The 26847-nt window shown below is 41.8% G+C and overlaps 1 pseudogene; it reads right to left on the bottom strand.

The window, feature by feature from the left end:
- Positions 1-2376: 2376 nt before the first annotated feature.
- On the bottom strand, positions 2377-14140 carry LOC112395991 (centrosomal protein of 78 kDa-like; annotated as a pseudogene).
- Between the last annotated feature and the right edge of the window lie 12707 nt (positions 14141-26847).

The raw sequence follows: 26847 nt of genomic DNA, 5'->3' as shown, positions 1-26847 counted from the left end.
CTCTTTTTTGGACTACTGTGATAGTCTCCTAACTGGTCTCCCTGTTTCTCTTCTTTATCCTCCAAGTCCATCCTCTATACCAGGTCACCTTATTCAGATACTATTTGGATCATGCCGTTTTCCAGTTCAAAACCCTCTACTCATTCAGAATAATCCAAATCTTTACTCTGGCCTTCAAGACTTTACAAGATCAGACCCCTGGCTAGCTCCTTGACCTCATGTCATACCACATCTTCTGCAGTCAGTCCTCTGACCATGTTGGCCTCCTTGCTTTTCCTTAAATACTCCACCCACCTACCTGCCTGCATACTCATTGCCTCCTTGCTTTTCCTTAAATACTCCACCCACCTACATGCCTGCATACGCATTGCCTCCTTGTCCTGGAATGTGCTTATTCCAGTTCTTCCATGGCTTGCTCCTCTCTTCATTCAGGTCTCCGTTCAAATGCCACTTCTCCAGTGAAGCTGTCCCCTAACAAACCTGTCCAATGGAGTCCTACCTGCCCCCGCTCACTCTCTTTACATTAACATATTTTTGCACCTCCTACTATCTAAAATTATATGACTTATCTCTTTACTCATTTCTATCTGAACTCCTTCACTAGAATGTAAGCTCCATGAGGGCAAGACTTTTGTGTGTCTGGTTCACTGCTTTATCCCTAGTGCCTAAACCTGTATCTGGCACACAGTAAGATATTAAAAAAATTACTTGTGAATCTAACAAATGAATAAGGTACTCCTTGCAAGAATTCAGAGGTTGCACAAGAAAGAAATAATGCTCTTGGTGGAAGCAGGTTTAGTATCTAGGTTCACCTCTATTCAGAGTAGGGATAAGAACAATTTACAAGTATAACTCACTTTAATTAGTAAATTATCTGCTAAAAACATAAGGGACGTACAACATTAGAAAAGTACCGGGTTTTTTTGTTGTTGTTGTTGTCTTTTTTTTTTTTTTTTTTTTTTGGGTATGCGGGCCTCTCACTTAAACAAATGATCATGACTTCTAGTAGTTCTGGGGCTGAACAACCTACTCATACAAACAAAAGGAATCATCACAAAAGCACAGGTATTAAAAACTATTACATGAAAGGAAACTATCATGAGTCATTTATAAGTGTTGAGTGGACCATCACATTAAAATAACTGGAGTCTTTCAACACCCCATGACATACAGAAATAGCAAGTCAGACATATGGATCTGACAGGATATGATACAACCCCTACAAACTCTCACTACAGAAGAATGGACACACGGTGTAATGAACCAACTAGCCAAATGAATACAAACAGCCAGTAAACCAGTAAATCAAATGAATACAAAATAAAACAAAATGTGGTTATTCTCCTATCAGATTAAGCCAAGATTCTGTAAGAAAAGTCTTCAAAATGTCTATACCCTTTTGATACAACAACTCTCTTTCTAAGAATTTAACCAAAAGAAATAGTCAGAGATATAGGTAAGGATATATATCAGAGTACTGTTTGTAACTGAAAAACTGGACATACCTTTGATACAAGAGTGGATAAGCTATGTGTACTGTGGCATATTCATATAATGGAACACTGAACAGTCACAAAAAATGATGCAGTAGATGCAAATTTACTGACTTGCTAAGATGGTCATACTAAATTAACTGAAAAAAGGTATAAAATTTGGAGTAATCCCACTTGCATAAAAAAGGGAGAGGTACTTATTTTTGTAGTCTTTCAGTTTTTTAAAAGTGCTACCAGCCAGTGTTTGTGAGAGGCAGGCTTCACATCCACTCTTGAGGTGGACTACAAATTGGCATAGCCTTTCTGGGTGGTGATTTGGCAATGTGTATCAAAAGTGTTAAAAATATGTCACACTTATCATTCCACTTGTAGTACCTTATTCTACACAAGTAAGCCCGATGGACACAGAGGTGTATATACAACATATTCACATTGCTTGTGACAGGGAAAAGCAAACTGTCTAAATATAATTGCAAAGAATTGATTAAACTATGGGACATCAATATGATGGAATATGACATGATACCTCATCAAGTGAAAAAAGCAGGAATATGAAATAGCAAGTATACTACAATTCTATTTTAGTAATCCCTAAGTGTATAAATATATTTATATATAAAAAAAAGGACTGAAAATATATACACCAAAACGAACAGTGCTTATGTCTGAGTATTAAGCTTATAGGTAATTGTTCTCTTGTATAATTGTCTCTTACTGTGTATTTTCTGTAAAGAATACATGCAACTCTTAGAGAAAGTTTAAAAGCAACATAAAAGCTATCAGAAAAATGAGGCTTTGAAAAAAATCCTATCACAACAGTATCATGCCAAAAGCTAAGCATATATTATATTAAAAATTCAATATTTTCAATTTTAGAATTTACCTCCAAGCCATAAATCCTCACTAAGAGATTCTGCAAAAGCACAAACCCAGGTCACCAATGAGCTTGTTGCAGTTCAGAGTGATGCACCTCCAACCAGGCATACAGTCAAGATCAGGTCTCCTGGAACAAAGCCTCTCAGCCCAGGTTTCTTCATGCCTTCTGATAGTCTGATACTTCAAAGATTTAATGGGACAAAATTAAGATGCTTCAATAAGGAAACAGGGTGTGCCTACTGAGTATGGCTTATTATGTCAGAGGTTTACACACACACGTATCAAGCATATGTGCCAGGAGAATCAAGCTGAGAAATTAAACAGTCAGTTCTGCTTTACGAGTCCAGTGACCCACATTCTAGTCAGTCAGTGATTAGATTCCAGCCACTGGATGACCTGTTTTTGAACAGTTACGTAAAGTTGGACAACTCAATTACAGTCTAAGAATTATTTTCCTTATCTTCTAAGTCAGGGAATTGGTTCTAAATTCTGTTATTGCTGAGGCTCTAAATTTCATCATTCTGTCCTCCAAAGGTCTCCAAACACCTGACTGGGCAACCCATAAGAAGACTTTTTAATATGCACCTTATTTTTTAACAAATTATATACACAAAGTTCTATACATTTAACTTACGTACATTATAAACTACACAGATAGTTTTTCATGATACAAAGCTAAATAGGTGCTAATATTTTCTTGCCCTAACTCCTAAGGCATTATTTTATTTTATTTTGAAAACATATTTATTTATTTGTTTGTTTGTTTGGCTGTGCCGAGCCTTTAGCTGTGGCCTGCTGGATCTTTTACTTATTGCATGTGGGATCTAGTTCCTTGAGCAGGGATCGAACCGACGTCCCCTGCATTGGGAGCGCAGAGTGTTAACTGCTGGACAGTCAGGGAATTCTCAGGCATTATTTTAGAAACTATATTCACAAAATGGATCTCACATGCTATCTAGGGTATGAACACAAACTTCAGAGGCCTGGACTATGCACACCCAGTTTGATGTGCCTTGGGAAAATAATGGTTTGACATTTAACCACAAGTACTGTCTTAAAGACATTCAATTCTTTATATTCATAAAATAAATTCTGGTAACAGGGAACACTGACTTTAAATGAGAAAAGTCTTGTTACATTCTTGAAAAAATAAAAGACTCAAAGTGCCTTTGACACTGTAAAAGGAAAATCATTAGTGTCATTTTCCTATTAACAATAGCTTATAAAAGCTCCAAGCAGAAATAACAGCAATCACTTACACAGTGCTTAGTATGAGCCAAGCACTATTTATACAAATGAGTTCATTTAAACCTAAATGAGGCATAGAGGTTAAGTGATTTGTCCATGATCACTAGCTATGAAAAGGGAGAAAGGGAATTTGAACCTAGGCCATTTGGCTTCGGCACCCAAGTTCTTGACTGTTTTCTCCCCCAGGGGTCAGTAGACTTGCCCTGTAGAGGCTCAAAGAATTCTTCAATTTTTAAAATCTAAATTTAAACATTTCCAGCTTTGTGGGCTATACAGTTTCTGTTGCAACTACTCAACCCCACTGGTGTAGGCTGAAAGTAGCCATAGCTACCATGTAAACAATGGGTGCGACTAGGTTCCAAAAAAACTTTCTTTACAAAATCAGGCAGCAGGTTGGATCTGGCCCACCAGCCATAGTTTACCTATCCCTGATCTGCACCAGCAAACTACTAAAAAGGCTTCATGTCAAATAATTTAGGCCTAAATACAGTAATTAGAACCACTGTAAACTTGTTAAGGCATTAGTTGAAAAATTGTATTTACAAGTTGCTGATGTAGTAATTTTTGTTAGTTTATAAACTACAGCAGCTAATAGACACTTGATTCATTTAAATCTTGAAGACTATAATGGCATAGTTTCTGCACAGCATCACAATCAGTGTTTCCAGTAACTAAAAATACATCAAAGTATTATTATGTATTATATATTAAATCTCTCATTTCTAAAATTAATTGGACTATCTTTACTAAATGGTAGAATCCCAAACTGACAACTGGTCATATTCTTTCAACAAAATGAAAGATGCACTCACAGGTATCAAAAGACAAAAATTAACTGCCATCTGTGTCAATGTATTAATGTGCTTCAATCACATATGTTTTCAGGAAAGCTTAAACATAAAATCACCTTTAAGATCTCGGCCACATAATCTGCTCCCTGCCATGTCAGATTACAGCCCGTGACGTTTACTGTCTTAAGAGTGACAGAGTTCTTTATATCTTGACAAAAAACTAAAAGGAAAAACAATAAACACACACACAATAAGATGAAGAGCCTATACATTTGTCAATCTTGACTTATTTGCTTTTCTTGAGTCAATTGGAGGTTTACAGCCACATTTTTAAAATCATTAACAACCTTCCCAAACAGGTAATTGATGAACTGATGCGTTCTAAAACTTGTCAGTAACAAAGTCTTATTCCAGTTTACAGTAACACTTTAATTCCATTTAGGTACTAAAACTGAATACACTGAATACTGCAAACTTTATTGCCAACCACTCAGTAAAGTACAACATACTTTTGAGACAAAGGAAAAAGAAGAAAAACCTAAAAAGCATAAGACTCTCCCGATTTTCAGATCCAATGATACATGCCAATCTTGATGATCAATCAGCAATGTAAATGTCAACTATAAACCCAGTATTTCATTAGCTGCTATGCAGTATACTAGAGCAATAGAAGAGAGAGAACCTCAAACCCTCTGTTCCCTCAAACTGAAAGGCAGGCTTCCTGACCCCTCCAGACCACTACTGGATATAGGGCACGCATGCTAACGTTTCAGGACCCCAATGAAGAGTCACCTGGTTTGCGATTACTTCCATGACACACCCTCACCACCACTGAATTCGCTGCTCCTACGGGACGTTACATATATTTCCTATTTGAACACATACCACAGTGCATTATAATTATGACTGCAGATAGACGTTCTAACAATTTAAAGAGAATGATGACTTTTTTGCTCTTTACGTCTTGCTATTTCCCTTCCCATACTATTTCTTGAAGAGAAACCATAAACATATAAAAAACACAAAAAACAGAAAATATAGAAAACGCGTGTTTTGTGGCTTAACACAAACTTAAGTAAGATTAATTCTGACAGTATCCAGCATGACAAACTTCCATGGTACAAATGAGAACGGACCAAGGTTTGAGCAGGTACAGGAGACAATCCACGCATGAACACCACCAAGGAAAGGTAGACAGGAAAAGGTAAACAGACATGGTGTGTAGGAAATCACAAGACCAGTCCGGTGGGAAAACACTTAAACAAGACTGAAACTCACTTTCTAAACCTCCATCTCCAACTGGACAATTCGCAAGACACAGGTGCACCAAAGTGGCCAAATATTCAATCCCGTTAATGGGGAGGAACAGTTTAAAATGTTATTGGTTGAGTTTGCCCCAAAAGCAACTATCAGATGTTGGCAGGACACAATGAAGGTTTACCTTTGTTAACATAGTTAAGTCTCTCTCTCTCAGAACTAGCCCACTTAGCTGAAAAGGAATGGATATATGTATAACTGAATCACTTTGCTGTATACCTGAAACTAACACAATATTGTAAATCAACTATACTCCAATATAAAATAAAAATTTAATTAAAGAAAAAAGAGATTCTGTGCTCTGTAGCACCAGAACTCACTTCTTCCAGAGCACTGACTACTGTGCTTGTGTTTACTTGCCACCCAGTAGAAGGGGAGCTTACCTAGGGCAGAAGCATCGTCTCCAGCAGCCCTTGGTTCTGACAACTCATTCAAGTGCCAGGATACTTTACACACATAACCTGCTTAATTAATTCTAAGAACCCACAGAAAGAATGGTTTTGAATGTCATTGTACAAGTGTGGGATTGTAGTGCAAAAGAAACCTGCCCAGGCCACAGAGAGCATAAGCCCTGGAATTCAAACCCTAAGCTGCCTTCACACCGGTGCTCTTCCCACTATAGGATACTATTGAAAAAAAAATTTTTTTTCCTGAGCCCTGTTTGAATGGAAAGGAAACGAAAATGGGATATATCAATTTCCTAACCGCTTTGGTCTGTACCAGGCAAAGTCATTCAACACACCAGGTAACCTCTGTGCAACCATTAACGACGCTCCAAATTGTGCTAAGTGTTCTACATTGTACAGTCTACAAGCATTAACAGAGTGAGACCTTGTAACCTCCACAGAGTGGGTCCTGTTAAGCCCATGCTACAGATGAGAACACTGAGACCTAGAAGCCTTAAAGCACTCGGCCAGGGTCACCGAGCTGGCAGGGGTCCTAAGCCGCAGGCCCTGTCTAGTGCACGCACACCCGGGCACTGGGCACCGGTTCTAGTGCCCATCCTCCACCTTGCACCATCTAAAACCCCGCTTCTCAGTGCCCACATGAGGGCCCCTGGAAGAGGGAACTACAAACCTGTCTCGCCAAGCCGCGGCTGGAAGAAACTCTGTATACACATCACGGGCAGAGGGTGCTCAAGAGCGGCGTCCAGTCTACCCCACGGAGGCAGTCGGCCTAGAAGTCCAGCAGGACCTCCCACAGGGAAGCGCGAACGGCGGGCAGAGGCAGCGAGTCCTGCAGCACACACAGGTCCTCACAGCACCAGAAGTTGGCCACGCTGTCGCGGCGCAGCTTCACCGAGTGATCATGGCCGGAGCGTGGCCTCGGGGACGCTGCCTGGCGCTCCCTGCTCATCTCCCGGCCCCTCGGGCGCCCACTGCCCGGCGGCTGCGGCGCCGAAGCGTGGGCAGGACCCGCGTCGCAGGCGGAAGACGCAGGACCACGGGCCCAGCTACGTCAGCTGTTGGCGCCGGCCTCAACGCCCCGCGAGACGCGGCGCTGCGGTTTTAACTTCCGGGCAGGCCCGTAGGGGCGGGGCTCAAGGACGTCAGTGCACGCCCCGTGCGTCTGCACGCAGCCCAAGGGGCCTCCCATGGGGAGCCGGCCTGAGGAGCAGTGGTCGGCGCTCCGAGACTACGGCGGCGCGAAAGGTAGGAGGTGTGGAGAATTTGGGGTTTTGAAAACGCATTTGCTGACTGATCCAAACAGAAGTGAGACATGATTGTATCAGCGCATTTTATAATTTGTTTTTTTTTTTTTTTTTTTTTCAGTACGCGGACCTCTCACTGTTGTGGCCTCTCCCATTGTGGAGCACAGGTTCCGGATGCGCAGGCTCAGTGGCCATGGCTCACGGGTCCAGCCACTCTGCGGCATGTGGGATCTTCCCGGGGGCACGAACCTGTGTCCCCTGCATCGGCAGGCGGACTCTCAACCACTGAGCCACCAGGGAAGCCCCCTTCAGCGCATTTTAAAAGTAAACTCCCGCTAAGTGTCTGTGCTCGCGCCGCCCAGGAGAGAGCGTGCACTCCGTGAGGGACACAGGAGAGGCTGAGTGGACGTCTGCCTGTGCTCCCTTACCTGGTGCACGGGTGTGTGAATTTCTGCGGAGAGCTCTTAATTTCTGTAGTTTCTGCTGACTTGACACGGTGGTTGGCAAACGGTGACGTGTTCCGTGCATTGAGGACATGATCGTGGTTACTAATAATCCCTTTGTTTTGTACTGACAACCCCACAGAGAATTTACTACTGAATGTCTACAGAGGAGAAACTGAGGCGTAGGAAGTGAAGTGACTGAGTGAGAGGAAGGACTCAGACAATTGGTGTCAGTAAATTAACCCTGCGAGGAGGCCGTTAGACCGCGGTGGCTCTAGTGATGCAGCTGCCTACGTAAACCAACCAAAATCTAAGCCTGTCAACGCCTCAGGGTGACGAAAACCGCTGAGGACAACCAGTCACAAACCACCAACTAGGCGTTAAAGCCATAGCAAATCAGTCATTTCCTTGCTTTGTTTCTGCCCTTTTAAAAGAAACATCTCTGTAGCTCCTGTGGCTGGAGTGCTCCTCACCTCTTCTGCTTTGTGGTGCCTGAATTGAATCTATTTTTGCGCACATAAAGTGTTAAAATTTTAAATATGCCTCAGTTTTTATTCTAAGATTGGCCGTAGAAGTTGGATTTGTGTCCAGTTTCTAGAACAGTGGTCGTCTTCTGGTCAGGCCTTAGGCGTTACGTGTACAACGTTCCTCTTCTACCACCACCTTCTGGATGCCTCCACCCACTACCAGCTCCCGCACATCAGATCCCCTAGATGTGGTCAGCAATGGCTTTTACAGGCAGCGTGCTCACCTTATAACATCGCAGACACTCCTCCGTCCTCCAGCCAGCTTGTGAAGTGAAACATTGCCATTCCTGTTGAAGTCTCTGGTGTGACCACTTTCCCAAACACAGCCACTCCCCAGCTGACCCTGGACTGTTTTTTTCATTCGTGTCTGTTTTTCTTCAGAGGCTTTTCTAGTAATTTATACAAATATGTGAATCGGGGTAAACTAATATATTGTACTCTGAATTTCAGGTTGCATCGTTTGCTCTCCAGCAATCATTGGAGTGCTGTTTTCAATATGTCCACGCAGGGATTCAAAATAACAAAAATGCTTTTGAAAAATAATGTCGTAGGTTGACAGAGTGGTTTATAAATTATAGCATACTGTTATGCTCTTAATTATTCTTCACAACTCTGCTTATCATGGCTGGAATTGCTGCTACACCTGTGGGGTCAGCTGGTGGCTGGCTATAGCTGGGCCAGGGGCTTGACTGGACCACATGCCTCTTATGCCCCAGCTAGTAACTGGGGCTTGTGCTCATGGGGGTAGCAGGGCTCTGAGAGGGAGAGTAGAAGCATCATGGGACCTAGCTCTGAGCTGGCACACCATCGTCTCTGCTGCCTTCTATTGGCCATGGCAAGTCACCTAACTTCAAGGGTGGGGAAATCAACTATGCCTCTTGATGGGAAACATTGGAATGTCACATTGCAAAGAGTGAGGACACAAGGAGTCAACCTGGAGCCATTTTTGCAATTTGGGATGGCGCTTGGTGCCTTCCTCGAGGAGGTCGTCCAAAACCATTTTTTAAACATCCCAGGTTCCTATAAATCTCCACCTCTGGTTTGGAACCCCTAAAAATTCCCAGTCAGTTTTGGTGAGGGGACACTTGGTGACAGTGTTGTCTTTCGAAATGAGTCGTTCCGTTACCGACATTACATTGCTCCCCATACATTATTTATAAGGTTTCCCTGTTTGTATGTGCAAACTATTTCCGTGTATATTTTGAGAAATACATTGTACAGGCCTCTTTTTTTTTCTTTCACACACCCTAGAGATGTCATAGAGGCAGTAAATGTGTCCAAATTTTTGAGAAATTGGAACAATCGACTTATCTGTATGGAATGCTGTTAACGATGTCAATTCCCGCTAGAGTACCTTTCATCTGAGACACTTAGGGTCTGTTAACAGATTAAAAGTAGTAAAAGACGCGGATCGAGAGAATTTTCATTATCTTGTGCTCTGAAAACTTGGATTTTCATTGGTTTGAATGGGCCTGAAAATGCATTTTTCTTAGTAGGGGCATAGAAGCCTCTAGTGGTATTCTTAATAAAGCAAGGTGAGTTATAAGCAATCATCTGATGGAGGGTAAATGTACCACACTCCATTTTAAGAAAAATACAATATAAAAGTCTTACCATGGAAGAAAATCTTTATATGATCTTTTATAAAAAAAACTTCAAGAAAAATAAAGACATGACACCATATTCAGTTTAAAGTCAGTGACTTGTAAGCAAGGCAAAGCAAAGACAGTCTGATTAAGGCCGTTGCATTGTTCTGGCAATTTTTAGGTCTCACCCATTTCTGTGGCCTTTTTAGAACCTAAGCTTCTAGGGCACAGAGAACTTCATCTTGACGTAGGACTGAGCAAATGCACGGAGCGTTTCTCAATAAGTAGGCATTAAATTCTAAGTCCAGAAGGGGCCTTGAGATGCCCTCTCTTTACTCCTTGGTAGAACTGTTTTAACCATCCCCCGAAAACAGATTTTTTTCTTTAAATCTCAAAATTCAGAGATTCCACAATCAGAACTTACTTCTCATATTGCCTGGTGGTCTTCTGTGGGCATCTGTCGAATTGTGTGAACTCTGCATGGGGAGCCTGGCCTACCCTCCAGGGCCACGGTTTGTGCTGCTGTGGTGCCATGCTGTGCTCAGGGGCCTTCTTCTTTGGAGGTCTGGGCTCCAGTGAGCCTTGGTCATGTTCTTTTATGGACCCTTGGGTGCTTGACCACTCTGACCCTCAGTCTCATTTGCAGGTTCTGGGGAGGATTAAATGAGCTCATGTGATATCCAGGTGACTGAGGCAGAGTAGGCTCGGGATGAATCTTAGCTTCGTTTTCATTAGCTGCGGAGAAGAGGATGACCCTAGGGATGAGCTACGTGGACTCCAACTTGGTGCCTCTCCAACGTTAATATGGGTATGCCTTTCTTGTGGATCTTGTTAAATGCAGGCTGGTATTCAGTAGTTCTGGGTGGGGCCTGGATTCTGTGCTTCTAACAAGCTCCTAGGTGACGGTGACGCTGAGGGCAAGGGTCCAGCACCTGCGTTTTTCCCTTTCCGGAAGAGCAGGACGTCTGCCCCCCCCACCCCGCCCCAGGTGGAGAAAACATCCGCAACGTGACTACTAGGAACCAGCTTCCCTCACAGGCAAGGGACCTGTACCACTGCTCCCAACCATTTTGTCTGAGGCGCAGCAAGCCAAAACACTGACATGCTGAGGTTTGCAGCAAAGAGGAGGTTTATTCACAGGGCAGCCAAGCGAGGACATGACGTGAGAATAGGTCTCAAATCCACCTCCCCAAAGGCAAGGGGCTTGGGGTATCTGTGGGATAAAGGATAAAGAAGCAGGGCAGTATGAGGCATGGGGAGCACGAGGAAAGGTAATTGGAAAAAGGTGTGCTCATCATTGTTCTGAGCTGGCGTAACTAGGCTACAGGGCTCAGCACATTCTCAGGCTGGAGTTTTCAGCCCTCTGATGGCAGGAGGTCAAAAGGCACTTGCACAGGTGGAAGATCGGTGGTCCTCTCCAGTCTTAACCAGCTCAGCCTAACTAGGCACAGCTGATTCCACGTTCCTGGACAATCCCGGGGCAAACATTTTATTTCTTATGCTACATGCTACTTGGAGGACGTGCAAGCGTTCAAGGTACCTTGATGAGTGAAGACAGGATTTGACTAATCATGACACATGGTTTCACCTCCAGGCGAGCAGAAGAGAGCTGTAGGCTGAGTCTGGCTCCTGGCACCTGGAATTGGAGGCAGATGGTTTAAAAACGGGCTCTCCCACCTCTGTGTGATCTTAGGTAGGTAGACTATTGAACCTTCCTGTGCCTGTTTCTCCACCAGCAGCATGGGGACACTCAGAATCCCTCTCTTGGGGGCTGTTATGGGGGTTCAGTGAGATATAGATGCATTCACAGGCACATGGGAGACACCCAGTGTGTGTTACCTTCGTGCTTATTTTTATTAGGAGACCAGTATTGTTAGAAGATTTCTGGTTTGGACAACAAATTAGATAGGCGGTCATTACTATAGTTTATGCAACAGCAATTCACATTACCATTTGCAAAAACGTAGTTGGTTGTCCAATGTGGATTATAAACATCCATTTAACATGAGCTACTGAACAGATAGTTTATACAGTAACTACTTCAAGTACTATTTAAAATCAATTCTCTTTGTTTTCTTAAGCAATGGTTAACCCCCAATTTTGTGAATCCTACCAAGTAAGTCACTTGAAAATCATCTAGAGCAATCTATTTCACTTAGCAAGCCTAAAGCTATAGTTCAACAATTTTATTTACTGTTCTATGACAAAAATTACTCTGAACAGCTATCCCCTGGATAAGTAATCAGCTAAAGCTAGTTTGACTGACTAAATCGATTTACTGAGTTAATAAGCCAGTTGTTTTAGAATAGGTCTAATGCATATTTCTCATCCATTCTGCATTAAACTATTTCCCATGCCTAAAATGTCTTTTTCCCCATTCATACATATCCAAATTCCTACTTCTGTGCTGTAGGGCTTGGCTGAACTACACCTGCCTTCAGTGAAACTTTTCTCCCCTGCACAATTGGAGATAATTTTAGTCTCCTCATGACTCCCACGGGGTTACCTCTGTTGTGACACTTGACTATTTGGTGGCATATTTTATTTTATTTTATTTTATTTTAAAAAGCCTTCCGTTACTCCGTGCATGTCAAACGGTCAATGCTTTCTCTTCATAAACCTGCATAACAATTTTCTGAACTCTTCTGCTCTGGGCAAGATTCATCAATACACCAGACAAACATAGTGAAAGAGGAGACAGTACTTGTGTTGTAGTCAATTGGGTCTTGATACCTAAGTGTGACTCTTAACCAAGGATTATGCAGTAGTTAAGGACACAGATTAAAGTTGTTTAGGGTGTGTCCTAAAGTCTCAGTGGCAGAATTTAAATCTCTACTCTGGAAATTGTAGACCTGAGACAAACTACTTCCCTAAACGTCATTTCCTACATCTGAGAAAGATAATAGTATCTACCTTGTAGTAGACTGAATAATACCATTGCCCCCAAATGTCCACATTCTACTCTCCAGAACCTGTGAATGTCACCTTAACTGGCAGAAGGGACTTTGCCAATGGGATGAAAGTAAGGGTTCTGAGATGGAGAGATTCTCCTGGACTACCTGGACGGGCCCAAATATAACCACTGGTGTTCTCGTAAGAGAGAGGCAGAGGGAAGTTTTACTCCAAAGAGAATGTGATGATGAAGTTGGGGTTGGATTGATGTGGCCAGAAGTCAAGGAATGCTGGCAAGGAAACAGATTCTCACTTAGAGCCTCTAGAAGGAGGATGGATGACCCTGTCAACTCCTGGTTTCAGCCCAGGGAAACTGGTTTTGGACGTCTGTCTTCCAGAACCATAAGAAAATAAGTGTGTTTTGTTTGCAGCAAGCACATTTGTAGTAATTTGTTACAGCAGCCATAGGGAACTAATGCGTACCTCATAGGAACTATTCCTCCAATTAAAATGTGTGACTGGAAACACACTTAGTGGCATGTGTGACACACAGTAGTTATGCTACCATAGGTTGTTCTTGGAAACTGAAGCCTTGGTTTTGAGAGATCATCAAAACCAGTACAATGGTTGTCATGTTTCTCCTTGTTCATCCTGGTGACAAACCTGGTAGAGAGAGCTCCATCCTTTCACACAGGACCCCACCCCTAGTACTTAGAGGGAAGCGGTTATGTCTCACTTAAGTCACCTTTTTCTTTTCCTTTCTACTTTTTTCTTCATTAATCTTCATCCAACTGGCCTTTCTGAATTTTACAGAAAACAAAACCATTTCTCAATGGATTCAGATACTACCCCAAGTTAATATTCCAACCAAGTTCTTGTTCTTCCGGATCTCATCACCAGAAATTTCTGAGCCTAACTCTTCTCTAGTTTCTAGGATCACTCATTTTCTCATTTCTCCCTTCTCCTTTTAGTTCAGAGTCTTGTCAATTTAGTCCCTTCCCTAACCACAACTTATAATAAGGTGACACAGCAAAGTGATGAAAGTCTAGATGGTCTGGTTTTAATCCTGGGTTTTTGCCACCTACTTACTGTGTGGCATTAGGCAAGCTATTCAACATCTCTGGGCCTCAGTTTCCCCCAAAAAAGTGACTATTGTGAATATTCCCTACCTATAGGGTTGCCATTATGAGGAATAAGTGAGTTAATATTTGGTAAGCCCTTAGAATAGTACTTGTTATAGTCTAAGCACTACAGTTGTGCTTGTTAATAATAATAAATGAAATTCCAAGCGTATAACTTACCCAACTTTCTGTCATAACTTTGAAGTGTTGGTCTCTCTGTTGGCCAATGTTGCAGGTAAATGAGTCAAGGCATGGCCTGAGGCATTGCTACCACTGGGTGGTGTGTTCCCAGAACTTGGAACAGCAGTGTGAAATGAGTAATGGTTCTACTTGGAGACAGGGCAGACTGGAAAATGACAGCCTGGGAAGGAGGTGTGATGTCCATAGCTTTGTTGTCAGAGCTGCTGCCTGCTGAAGCACCGATACCGGCCTAAGCTGTAAATGGGGGGCTGGGGAAAACAGGAACAGGATGGAAGATGACAGCCTGGGAAGGAGGTGTGGTGTCCATAGGTTCGGGGTCAGAGATGCTGCCTGCTGAAGCACTGATGACACCCGAAGCCGTAAATGGAGGGCTGGGGAAAACAGGGGCAGAATGGAAAAAGATAACCTGCGAAGGAGGTGTGGTGTCCATAGCTTCGGGGTCAGAGGTGCTGCCTGCTGAAGCATCGATGACACACGAAGCCATAAATGGGGGTCTGGGGAAAAGCAGGGCAGAATGGAAAGGGAAAACTGGGGCAGAATGGAAAAAGATAGCGTGGGAAGGAGGTGTGGTGTCCATAGCTTCGGGGTGAGACGTGCTGCCTGCTGAAGCAGCGATGACACCCAAAGCCGTAAATGGGGGGCTGGGGACAAGAGGGGCAGAATGGAAAGGGAAAACGGGCAGAATGGAAAAAGATAGCCTGGGAAGGATGTGTGGTGTCCATAGCTTTGGGGTGAGATGTGCTGCCTGCCTGATCTGAGAAAAGAGAGTGAAAGTGAGAGAACTTCTCCCTAGCTTCTAACTCTTCTCGAGGTCTAGCATGAACTGGACACTGGATGGCTCAGCCTGGGTCTTGACATTCCATTGTACGTGTCACAGAGCAAGGGCAGGCGGGTCAGGGGGTGGGCTGGAGGCCCCACGCAAGCCCAGCCCCTGGAGAAACCCGGCCCAAGGGCAAAGAGCCTGACTCCTTCTGGACTTTCTAGTGGCTGGGACTTCTCGCTGTGGGTGGCAGGTGTTTGGCACTGGATGGGCCACCATGCGGAGACTGTTGGGGACTGTGGAAGCCTTCTCCTCCAGAGCTCACCCTGCCTGGGCACCAGCTCTGCAGGCCCCTCAGCCCTGGGTATGTATCGGCCATCCCTTCCCCACAACAGGGCCCAGAGACCAGAGCCTGCTCAGAGTTGAGTGCAGAAGGCACCCAGAGCTTGCCAGACTGTGTCCCGCCTCCTCCATGGACCTCTCCAGCTTGTGTGCGAGCCCTGGAGACAGGAGCACCTTCTCCATGACTGCTGAGCTGCCAGCATCACCATGAGCCAGGCGGTGAAGGTTTCCAAGCAGGGGATGCAGAGCCCTGACACAATTGGATGCTGCACCCCCACGATGTCCCTTCCTGGCAGATAGGTTCTTTCTTCACTTGTTTTTCGAAATTTGGTAAAACAACATTTAAACCTTCAACTGTTCTTCAGGGTATACAGATGGTAGTGGCTTAGCTGGGATTCGAAGCAAGCCTGTGTGATTCCAGAGCTCATGCTCTGGACTCTGGTGCCTCCTTATCATATATGCTTCATGTGTTACTTTTTCTTTTTTTCTTGAAGTCTTTATGATACTTAGCCCTAAGTGCCATACCTGTAATGAACACATACACTGCCCTGTAGGAGGTGTTCTTTTGTTCAACGCGTGAATTGGTCATCCACCACACTGGGTTTTAATCTCAGAAGATAGGTCAGGGACCACCAGTTGTCAGCATAGCACCATCCCACATTTCTAATTGAGGCTTGCAGCCTAGATTTTTCCCTTTGGTCTAGTTTGAAGGATCCAGGTATATAAAGCTTATATTCTAGATAAATCATGGGCTATCCTGAAAGGAATTCATCAATGAATTATTCTGTTTGGATTAGAAGCCAGTTTCTCTGGCCTTCCTGGAGTATATCCAGTATGGCATCTCATTCATGTCTAGAAAGCAAATATATCATTTATTGCAACTTTAGCATGGAGCGATGTATTGGTTTAAAATAAAGTACGATCAACTAAATTTGGTCATAGTGAGTATGCCTGCTGGGTCCACTCTTTACTACACACACATATGTAACTCTAAAGTTTCTTAGGCCCCAGAGAGGAGACATACTCTTGTGTGTCTAGGACAAGGGAAACATGTGTTGTTATTCAGGAGCTGGAAGCTACATCAGGACAGGAAAGAATTGAAAAATCCTGGTTTTGGTCTACACATCACTTGACCTTGTTCAAATCTTGTTTCTTTGGCTTGCTTCATTGGTGTGTTTTCTCTCTCCTGGGACTGACATTGTGTGTTATATATCGGGCATGTAACATGTAGAAGTTTCAGAACCCAGAATCATATAGATCAGTTAAAATTTATATGTTTTATATATTTAAAATAACACTGGGCATAATTCATATATTCCAAAAGTAGTTTGACCCTCTGCTCATGAGATTCTTTTTATGGTATCTCAAAACAAATTTGGACTTCCATCCACAATAAACTTTGAGGTTGGAGGACACAAAAGCTTTTGCTCAAACCTAAATTCTGTCTGAAAAAAAAGGGTAAATATTATAAGCCCTTTCTAACCTCTCCAAGAGCAGAAATGATTTACAGCTATGGCATTGAACCATAATTTCTTGATCTCATTTGTGAAGAGTTCAGTAAGAAACAGTATCTTGATTTTTGTTTGTTTGTTCCCTGTTTTCTTGTCTTGCTTACCAACAATCCACTGTAATACACGAGTGAGTATCGCAGCAGGCTGAGTGTTCCCTGGATCTCATTAAATGAACTTTTTTTCCTAAAATGAATTTTGCCTCATTCTTTTCAGCCCCTCTTCTTTCCTCTGCCCTTTACTATAACCAGAGCTCAGCAAAAGCTGACTGGCTTTGTGCAGACCCTACTTAGGGTCAGTCTTTTCTTCATTATTTTATTCATGGCCCCTCCATTTCATTGTTTGCCTTGTCAAAATGTGTTGAAATCTTTCTGTGGTTGATGACTTCCAAAATGTCTTGGCTTTTATTCGTTGATTACTTTTGGTATTTCTACAGTTTTATTTAAATATTGTTTCAGGAGGACCAGAAAGTAAGTATATTTCCTAGTCTTCTATCTTGAGCTGAAAATCCCTGTTGATTTTAGCATCCAGTGTTCCCATGGGAAAAAACCCAATCTTGGCATTAATAGAGGTAGCACTCAAGATTTCAGCTTTTCTTGAGCAATCACTAAGCATTTAATATGTGCTCATTTCTAATGGGAAAATAATAACTATCTCATGGCATTGATTTGAGGATTAAATTAGATAATGGACGTGAAAATACTTTGTAAGTTTTAAAAATCTACAAAGATGTTTTTTGTTATTATTTGATTTGTTGCTATTTCAACTTTAGCTGACAGTTGTTTATGACCTTGCCTATGTGAGAAAATGCCCTCTGGTTTATTGTTTTGAAAGCCAGATTATACTTTTCAATAGCTCAATGGAAATGGCATCATTTGTGAAGGTTAAGGGTGAAGGCATAAATGTTTCTTGACACCTATCACTTTACAGTGTTTTCAGGAACTAACTGACTCATGTATTCCTCTTCCAAATTTTGCTGAGGACCTCCTACCAGCCAGATGCCTTCCATCAGGTGTTGGAAAGCATTTTCTGGATTTTAGATATCTTAGGCTCTGTGGGACACATACACTTTCTGTAACTTCTCCTCCTCTTTCTTCTTCAACAAAGTGTCTGAATGTGAGAACAATTATTAGCTCACAGTCACACAGTTCCAGACTGAGAGCCTGATTTGATTTGTGGCCAGTATTTGCCGATCCCTGCTCTGCGTCCTCACTGAGGAGGGGGACGATGTTTGAGTAATCACTTCTTTGAATCAACTGTTAATCTTCTGGGGCTTATCCTTATTCTCCTGCAGTTCCTAATGAACACGGCATCCAGAGAGATCCTGTTAAAACATAAGTCAGATCATATCACTCAAGTCTCTTCAATGGCTTCTTCACAGGAAAAGCAAAGTCCTCAAAGTGCCTCCACAGCCCTAGAAATCTGGGCCTCTGTTTTATCTCTGACTGTTTCCTTCTCCTCTCCACTTTGCTCCCTCTGTTTTCCACACACTGACATCCTTTCTGCTCCTTAGATACTCCAAACCCACTCTTGCCTCATTGCCTTTCCATCTGACTGTTCCCTCTGCCTGTACTATTTACATCCTAGATATGCACCTTGCTCCCTCTCACAAACTTAGGTTCCCTCTTAAATTTTATCTTCCCCAGAAAGCCCTCAGTGATCACTTAGTTTCAGATCGCAGCCTCTTCCTACCAGGTAACAATCTCCATCTCCCTTCCCTGCTTGCTGTTTTTCTCCAGCATTTACCTGATATACTAGTTATTCTACCCATTTATTCAATTTTTATTTATGTATTTATACCTATGATTTTATATTTGCTTCTTTACTTTTGTCTCTCCCCTTAGCTCGAGAGAGGCTATATTCATCTGTGTTAATCACTGCTGTGTTTCTTGAAAATGCCTATAAAACATACTGAAGAAGGGTGCCTGAAATTTGGTAAGGGATCAATCAATTTTCTTGGCTGAATGAAGAAATATGTTCATAAATTAATGAACAAATCTCTCGGGTTTCTGAATTAAGGACTAATGGGAAGAGGAAGGCAAATGGTTGGGACAGCGTACTGCAAGAAATAGTATTTGGAGTACTCTAATAGCTATCCTAATAGATAACATTTTGTTCATTTAAATAGTTTTAATGATAGAGCTGGGAACTAGGGACACACAGCATCAAGGTTTTTATAATGCATTCTGTAGAGTTCTTTTTAAGTGTATACAAATATCATTGAAAATATATGCATGCATGTAAACCTCTGTTACTTTATTTAGTGCTTTACAAGAGCCCCTCAAGGAAGGGGTAGTAGCAACTATCAGTATCCTTCCTTTATGATGAGCTTAATTTATTAAAAGTTACATTGTAATTTATTTGTAACTGTGAAACTAGACTTAGTTATTTAGTAGACCCTCCCTAGAAACCTATGACATTAATAAAACCAACAGAAATGTGTTCAGTTTCCAATGATACACACACTACAGTCTCAATTATGTGTCATCCATTTTAATGAAGGGAAGAAGTGATTTAACAAACACACAGCAAACAGAATATGAAGTTTTGTCCTCCATTACTATTAGTAATGGATAATGTGGGCTCCAACACCTTCAGGGTAGCTTGAGACCATCATCTCTGTGTCATGGGCAGGGGGATGCTTGGCCAGGATGTCTTTCTCTGTCACTGAGAAAAATTTCCATAATATGTAGCAATACTTACTGAAACAGATATGGGGCATTTGGGTAATTAGGATTCCGTTAGCATTTTTTTCCAGAAGACTTGACTACAAAATGAAGATAGTAGATTTGGACACTTTCAGCTATGCAGAAGTTGTTTGGGTATTCATCTTTATGCCAAATGAAGTAAGCTAATTTCATCTCTGCAGCTTCCATATACCATTTTCCCACCTCTGTTTTGTGTTTGGAAAGACTTTTAGAAATTAAAACTCAAGTTAAAAAGTGAGTGACGGGCTCCCCTGGTGACTCAGTGGTTGAGTCTGCCTGCCGATGCAGGGGACATGGGTTTGTGCCCTGGTCCGGGAAGATCCCAAATGCCGTGGAGCGGCTAGGCCCATGAGGCATGGCCGCTGAGCCTGCGTGTCCAGAGCCTGTGCTCCGCAATGGGAGAGGCCCCAACAGTGAGAGGCCCGCGTACCGCAAAAAGAAAACAAAACAAAACAAAAGTGAGTGACAACTTGAATGATATATGTAATATTTTGCTGACCTACAAGTGCATGCAGAATTAAATATGACCCAGTTGAAATGTTAATTTTATTTTAATGTGTATATTGGGATGGAGTCTTAAAGTTGCCAGAAAACAAGCATTCACCCATCCTGTTTGTAATTGCAGCACACAGACACCTTCAGTTACCAGTTCTGTTCATTCCACAGAATCATCTTGAGAAAACATACGGTTTTTCATGTACCTGGTATATATCTTAATTAGTTTGAAGAATTTCCCAAATATCTGTTAATATGTAGTTCTCCAATTCCAATCTTGTCATGTCCTGTACCGGTGACACAGCACATAGGAGTTTTATTTCTCTTTCTTTCTCTGGGTTGTTCATAACCCAACGAAAGAACAATGGAATGGCATCAAAGAGATCAGGGTTCTTGACTCAGATTTACCATAAAATAGTAGTGTCCTCTTGGGAAAACTATAGTTATTCTAGGCCCCTTTCCTTTTCTTTACTTTGACAGAGCTGCACTAGATGACCCCAAGTAACACTGCACTCTTTGCAGTAGCAGCTTATATGTCATTGGTTTTCTGAAACAAATGAAGACAATGACACAGGAAACTGTGTAACATCTCTGTAACTGTGTTTTCTTAGAGTTGCCTCCATTTTACAGATGATAAGATGGCTGAGCACAGAAGTAGGTGTTTTGACCAGAGGTTCCAGAGTAGATGGAAAAGAACCACAAGTTTCCTTCTTTCCTGAAGCTCACTTAGCCAAAACATAGGCTTCTGAATATTAAGCTGTAAAGCATATTATCAGTATGCTTTAAAAGAAGCGGTTCTTCTAGGATTTCTAATTAATAGCAGGAGGTTTTGAAATTCTTAAAAGATCATCTAATTTTGTGAGATTTACAGCTCTATTTTCCTGTCAAGCAAGTTGTATTAGTGCCAGATAATCATCTGAGCTTCTGGATGCTTCTCTGAACCTCTTTAATTTTTCTTCTTGCCATCTGAAATTCATGCCAGATAAGCCTTTTTGTAGAGAGTATGTACAGACTTGTCCATTTTCATATAAGAAAGCGATGCAGTGAGTCAGGTCGGGGGTTAAGCCCTCATTCTCAGAGTGGTATTGAGCTCCTGGTGAAATATAATCATCATTTCCTCAGAAAAGAAAAGCAATTATCTCAAGTTTTTAATGCCATTAACTATTTATACATTTACATATAATACATATATTTATTGTACCTACGAGGTATGTTCTCTTTGGGAAGTACAAAGCTATTTGAGACATAGGTTGTTCATTTTATTTTTTTCCCACAAATACTGTGACCCTTTGAGCAGGAAGATCTATATTTTACTAACATCTAGAACAAGCAGTTAACACGGTGTCTAAGATGTAGTCAATAAATATGAAATAGATAAATGAACACATTTTTAAGTAAGGGCCAGGACATGAACAAATAGAAAATTTTCATTTTCAGTCACAAAGCCACAACAGATATAAAAATGATACAGACAACAAGTGCTACGGTCATTCAGAGAAGGCATAGAATTGATACAAGGATCTCCTCTATGGCACAGGGAACTATACTCAATATTTTGTAATAACTTATAAGGGAAAAGAATCTGAAAACGGCATCACTGTGCTATACACCTGAAACTGACATGACATTGTAAATCAACTATACTTCAATTAAAAAACAAACAGACAACAACAACAACAAAAAACCAAAGAGGTCATAGAAGTTCTTACGGGATTCCAGAAGAGAAGAGAAGCCAAATGAGGACGGGAGAGAAGGCTTTTGAATCAGTTCAGAGGAAAAGTCACAGAAGAACTAGTGTTTGATCTGAATTTGAGATTAAGATGAATTAATCTTAATTAAGATTGCAACACAGGGATATTACAGATGAACGTAATCACGTAAACTTACTATACTGAAACTTGCAGAGGTTATGAGTGTTGTTCAAGATCCCAAAGCAAGTGCATTGTGGAATCAGAATTTTAAGTGAGGCCTAATGAACTAAAAACAAACAAATGCAGAAACAAGCCCTTCCTGTGATACTACGTTGCCTTTGAAGTCGTTTTTCTGGTGGGTTGTAGAAACTGGTTCCAAGGTTTCTTGCAGGAATGACTAGTTCTGTCCCCCCGTGGCCCCTGAGCCCCGAGTTGATCCTCAGAGTTTCCTTTAGAATGGACTTGCTAAAATGCAGACATGCAAATATTCATGACGCCTGTGTCCAATCATTTCTCCTGCCATTACCTACTTCACTTCTGGATTATATGAACAATTCACTGTCTTCATTTATGTTTTTCTCTCCTCCAAGAATTCCTTTCTCCCTATGGGGCACCTGGGAAACCCACTTCATTTTTCAAAACTCAATTTACATATTATGTCTTTTGTGCAGTCTTCTTTTTAGTGCTATGATCACACGCTCCTTTTTGCTACCTTGCACTTCTGCATGCCTGATTGTTGCACTCACTACACTGCATTGTTTTTTTCTTGTGGTACGCGAGACCTTTAAACCTTTATCAAGCCTTTAAACTTCCTTGAACCCATAGATATATAAATAATTGCATAACTATCCTCCCTCTATACAATTCTAAGATGATCATATCAAAGTATGGTCGTTAATTGTTTTTTTTTTTGTTTTTTTTGTTTTTTACATGCAAATATTCATGACGCCTGTGTCCAATCATTTCTCCTGCCATTACCTACTTCACTTCTGGATTATATGAACAATTCACTGTCTTCATTTATGTTTTTCTCTCCTCCAAGAATTCCTTTCTCCCTATGGGGCACCTGGGAAACCCACTTCATTTTTCAAAACTCAATTTACATATTATGTCTTTTGTGCAGTCTTCTTTTTAGTGCTATGATCACACGCTCCTTTTTGCTACCTTGCACTTCTGCATGCCTGATTGTTGCACTCACTACACTGCATTGTTTTTTTCTTGTGGTACGCGAGACCTTTAAACCTTTATCAAGCCTTTAAACTTCCTTGAACCCATAGATATATAAATAATTGCATAACTATCCTCCCTCTATACAATTCTAAGATGATCATATCAAAGTATGGTCGTTAATTGTTTTTTTTTTTGATTTTTTTGTTTTTGCGGTATGCGGGTCTCTCACTGTTGTGGCCTCTCCCGTTGCGGAGCACAGGCTCCGGACGCACAGGCCCAGCGGCCATGGCTCACGGGCCCACCCGCTCCGCGGCATGTGGGATCATCCCGGACCAGGGCACGAACCCGTGTCCCCTGCATCGGCAGGCAGACTCTCAACCACTGCACCACCAGGGAAGCCCCCTACACTGTATTGTGATTGTATTTTTTACATATCTCTGTGTTCTCCTGGGCAACATTCCTTGGGGCCAGGGACTACCTTTTTTCATCTATTGATGTTGCCTTAGCATGTTACTTGTTGTGAAGTAGTTATAAAAATGAGATTTGAATAAATTAAAAATTGTTATGTACATTTTACTTATTATCACTTTACAGATATAACAGGAAAAAGTATTAATGTCGGTGCTGAAAGTTCACTCCAATAAATGGTGGTGGTACTTGACTCTACTTATAATATTTTTCCCACTATTTTATATCTTTTTACCTGATAGCTCTTCTTTATTTCCACCTATGTTTCTTTATTAGTAAACCAAGAAAAACAGGTATGAGGGTAGGGCTAGGCCATACATGGCTGAAATAGTAAAGAAATTGTGTGGGGTTTTTGTGAGAAAATCCAGAAGCATACAGGTCTGCATGTTCCCTTTGAGGCATGTGGAGGGGTCTGTTTCTGATTTCTTTTACATTGTCAATGTGGATGATCATTTTTCACTGCTGGGGTGGTGGTGGTGGGGAGTGACAGAATGTTCCTTTCCTGCTCCTGATGTTTCAGTCCTGTCAAGAGAGCTCTTAGGTTCTTTTCAGCCCTGCTTCTTTACTGACTCTGCCCTAGGGTGATCAAGTGACTTATATAGAAATCTTGAAAAGAATTAAGTGAGCATGCTTGCCTTGACTAATACTGTCCTCTCCCTTGAGAGTGTGAGTGAGTGTCTTCTGTTTCTCTCATTCTGTGTATTACTAGTTAGTAAATCTGCCCAATTCTGGGGTTCCGTTATGTGATCATCTTATTGGAACTGGATTCTCAACCCAGGGCTATCAACAGTAACAGGAATATTCGGCCCTCCATCTTTTCGCTTTTATCTTATTTCCTAATTTATTCCAAACCAAATGGAATTAAGGCATTGTACTTCCTGGAAGGTAATTAAAAGACCCTAACACTTGGTGCATTACCTGGGAACACTGAGAAATGAAAAGAAAGGAGCAGACATTTTAGCAAAATGTCCATGTGGAAGATATTTTGTTACTGCCAAGGAAGGTAGTCTAGTGCCTTGGTTTTTAATGTATGGTGAGATGTTGAGACCTTTGACTGTTTGAAAATATTTAGGTTTGTGCAGTAAACTGCTGAAGCCTAGAAAACGTTTAAGGCATGCTGTATAAGTGTCCCATGCTTGCTGGGAGACTAATAAACTTGGAGGCTTAACACAATAGAAATGTACTATCTCACAGTTGTAGAGGCCAGAAGTGTGATATCAAGGTGTCAGCAAGGCAGCCCTCCCTACAGATGCTCTAGGGGAGATTCTATCCCTTGCCTCTTTCAACTTCTGGTGGTTGCCATCTTCCTTGGCTTGAGGCCACATCACTCAGTTCTTGTCTCTGTCTTCACATCACCCCCTTTCTTTGTCTGTATCTTCTCTTTTGTCTGTCTCAAATGTCCCTCTGCCCTTCTTGTATAATAAGGACAATTCTCATTCTATTTAGGACCCATCCAGATAATATAGGATGGAAATCCCATCTCAAGATCCTTAATGACATTTGCAAAACTTTTTTTTTTTCCAAATGAGGTAACAGTCAAGGATTAGGACATGGATATATCATTTTGGGGGTCACCACCCAACCCACTATACCAGCCGTAAGATACTTTGATTTTGGCTGATGGCTGCAGCTTATGGTGTGGGAGAGTGGCTGTTTCTTTCGAGCCAATTAAGTAAAGGTCTGACATAAAGAAAAAGGGCGTTAGGGAGTTGCAGGTGACTGAGCAATACCTGGAGCAGAATGAATAAGGCACCTGGAGGGTCTTTAGTATACAGAGACCTTTACCTGGCACTTGACTTGAGAGTGTGCAGGAGTTTACAGGGCAGGAAAGTCTCAGGCAGCCGTCCACCTTGCCTTATTCTTCAGGTACAGTTTTTCCCAAGCAGGCTTGACTGAGACAAAGACTCAATTGTAAGGAAAACATGTTTTGTAGAACTTGGCATTGACACATATGGCTGCCATAGGCTGAAGTGACTCCCTTTACATGTGGACCCAAGCTGACACTGGATTTGTCAATTATGTTGGAGAAAGAAATATTCTCTTAAAGGCAGCCGCCTTTGGTCTATGCAGTTCCATAGCAGGAGGCAGTGAAATTGGCCATGGCTGCCTAGGACTGTCAAATCTACGCATCACAACTGGAGGTGTAGTGTCACTTCACAGAACCCGTAATCAGTTCAGTACTGCAGTGTGAACCACAAGGTCATCAAAGAGGAAGGATAACTCAAGTGTCCATGTGTGACAGATGCTCAGGGCTGTGCACTGCACATGGAAAATTTATAGTGACAAATCAACGTCAGGCTTCAAAGATTCCTCCTGGTTCGAAGTTCGCAGGTCAGAAATTTCAAATAAATGGCATAGACTAATGGACATCCTAGTGAGGCTAAAACGAAAGAGACTTTATCTTTCCGTCAAATGCCATTGAGTTTCTGCTTTGTTCTTTGGTCAAATTCTGTACTGGATTCTGGGAACAAAAGTGTGCCTAGTTTCTCTCTTCTAGGAGTGGGGGATTGATTGGCTTGCTTTTGAGATTGTTTTCAAATTTGGGGGATAGTGCTGTAAAATCAAATTGTATCTTAGTAACTCTTTGGACTTTTTAAAAGCATGGTTCATGAGAGACTTGATAAACTGATAAAAACAGCCAAGGCCCTGAGAGACCCACACCCGTGTCAGTGACAGAAGTCCAAGCTACAGATACTGAAGGAGGCCTCAGTCCCATTCAGGCAATGAAAGCCCTGTCACTGAGAATGAACCAAATGTACATTTGGGAGGATGGTTTATGGACATTTAGGACTTTGGATTTTTAACCCACAGTAACAAGGAAACTTGATTTCAAAATTGGGCTTTAATACTTTGGGACCTTAATACATAAGAGCGTTTAATGTGTGCCCTTTTAATTTCTCTGTGAAGAATTTGATACTGGCACAGGTGTACTTTCAAATTTGCAACATTTCTATGATTTCTGAATTGTATTACTGGATGCTTTTATGTATTTAATCTTAGTTTGTCACTTAACCTCATGAACTTTCTATGGTTAGCTGTGCTGTGGATGGCTGGTAGAACAAAAAATTGTTTCTGATCGTTGGATATGAGTAGCCCTGGAGTTATTTTAAGTTAAGGCAATTTCTCACCCATATCAGAGACATCTGCGATGAAACTCTAAGGCGTCCACCAGCAGTTCCCGGAGGCCACTCAAATGAGTAGCCCCATAACAGTGTGAGCAGGACTGTCCTGATAAAGGTCTTTTCTTTTTCCTGAAGGGAGAGGCACATTCCATTAATTACAGGCTTAAAGGCATAGTTGAGTGAGTTAAGAGATTGAAAAAAACAGGGAAGCATTCATGACAATTTCCCTTCTCGTTCCTAATGGTACCAGCATGTGAAGGGAATTTGAGTAGTATAACTTTTAACCTCCCTGCTCTTATATTCACTGACACTGGCTAGGTGAGGTGACCTACTTGACTGGCAAAGTTGGGAAGAATAACTGGCCATGCTTTGCTAAGCTCTTCTTTCCTTCATCTTGGGAGTGAGTCTGGTGATAGAGAGACAAAAGTTCTCTGCTC

This window comes from Neophocaena asiaeorientalis, unplaced genomic scaffold (genome assembly GCF_003031525.2).
Source record: "Neophocaena asiaeorientalis asiaeorientalis breed wild unplaced genomic scaffold, Neophocaena_asiaeorientalis_V1.1 scaffold732, whole genome shotgun sequence".
NCBI classification, from domain to species: domain Eukaryota; kingdom Metazoa; phylum Chordata; class Mammalia; order Artiodactyla; family Phocoenidae; genus Neophocaena; species Neophocaena asiaeorientalis.
The sequence above is the reverse complement of the archived record's forward strand: the minus strand, read 5'-3'. Positions and strand labels throughout refer to the sequence as shown.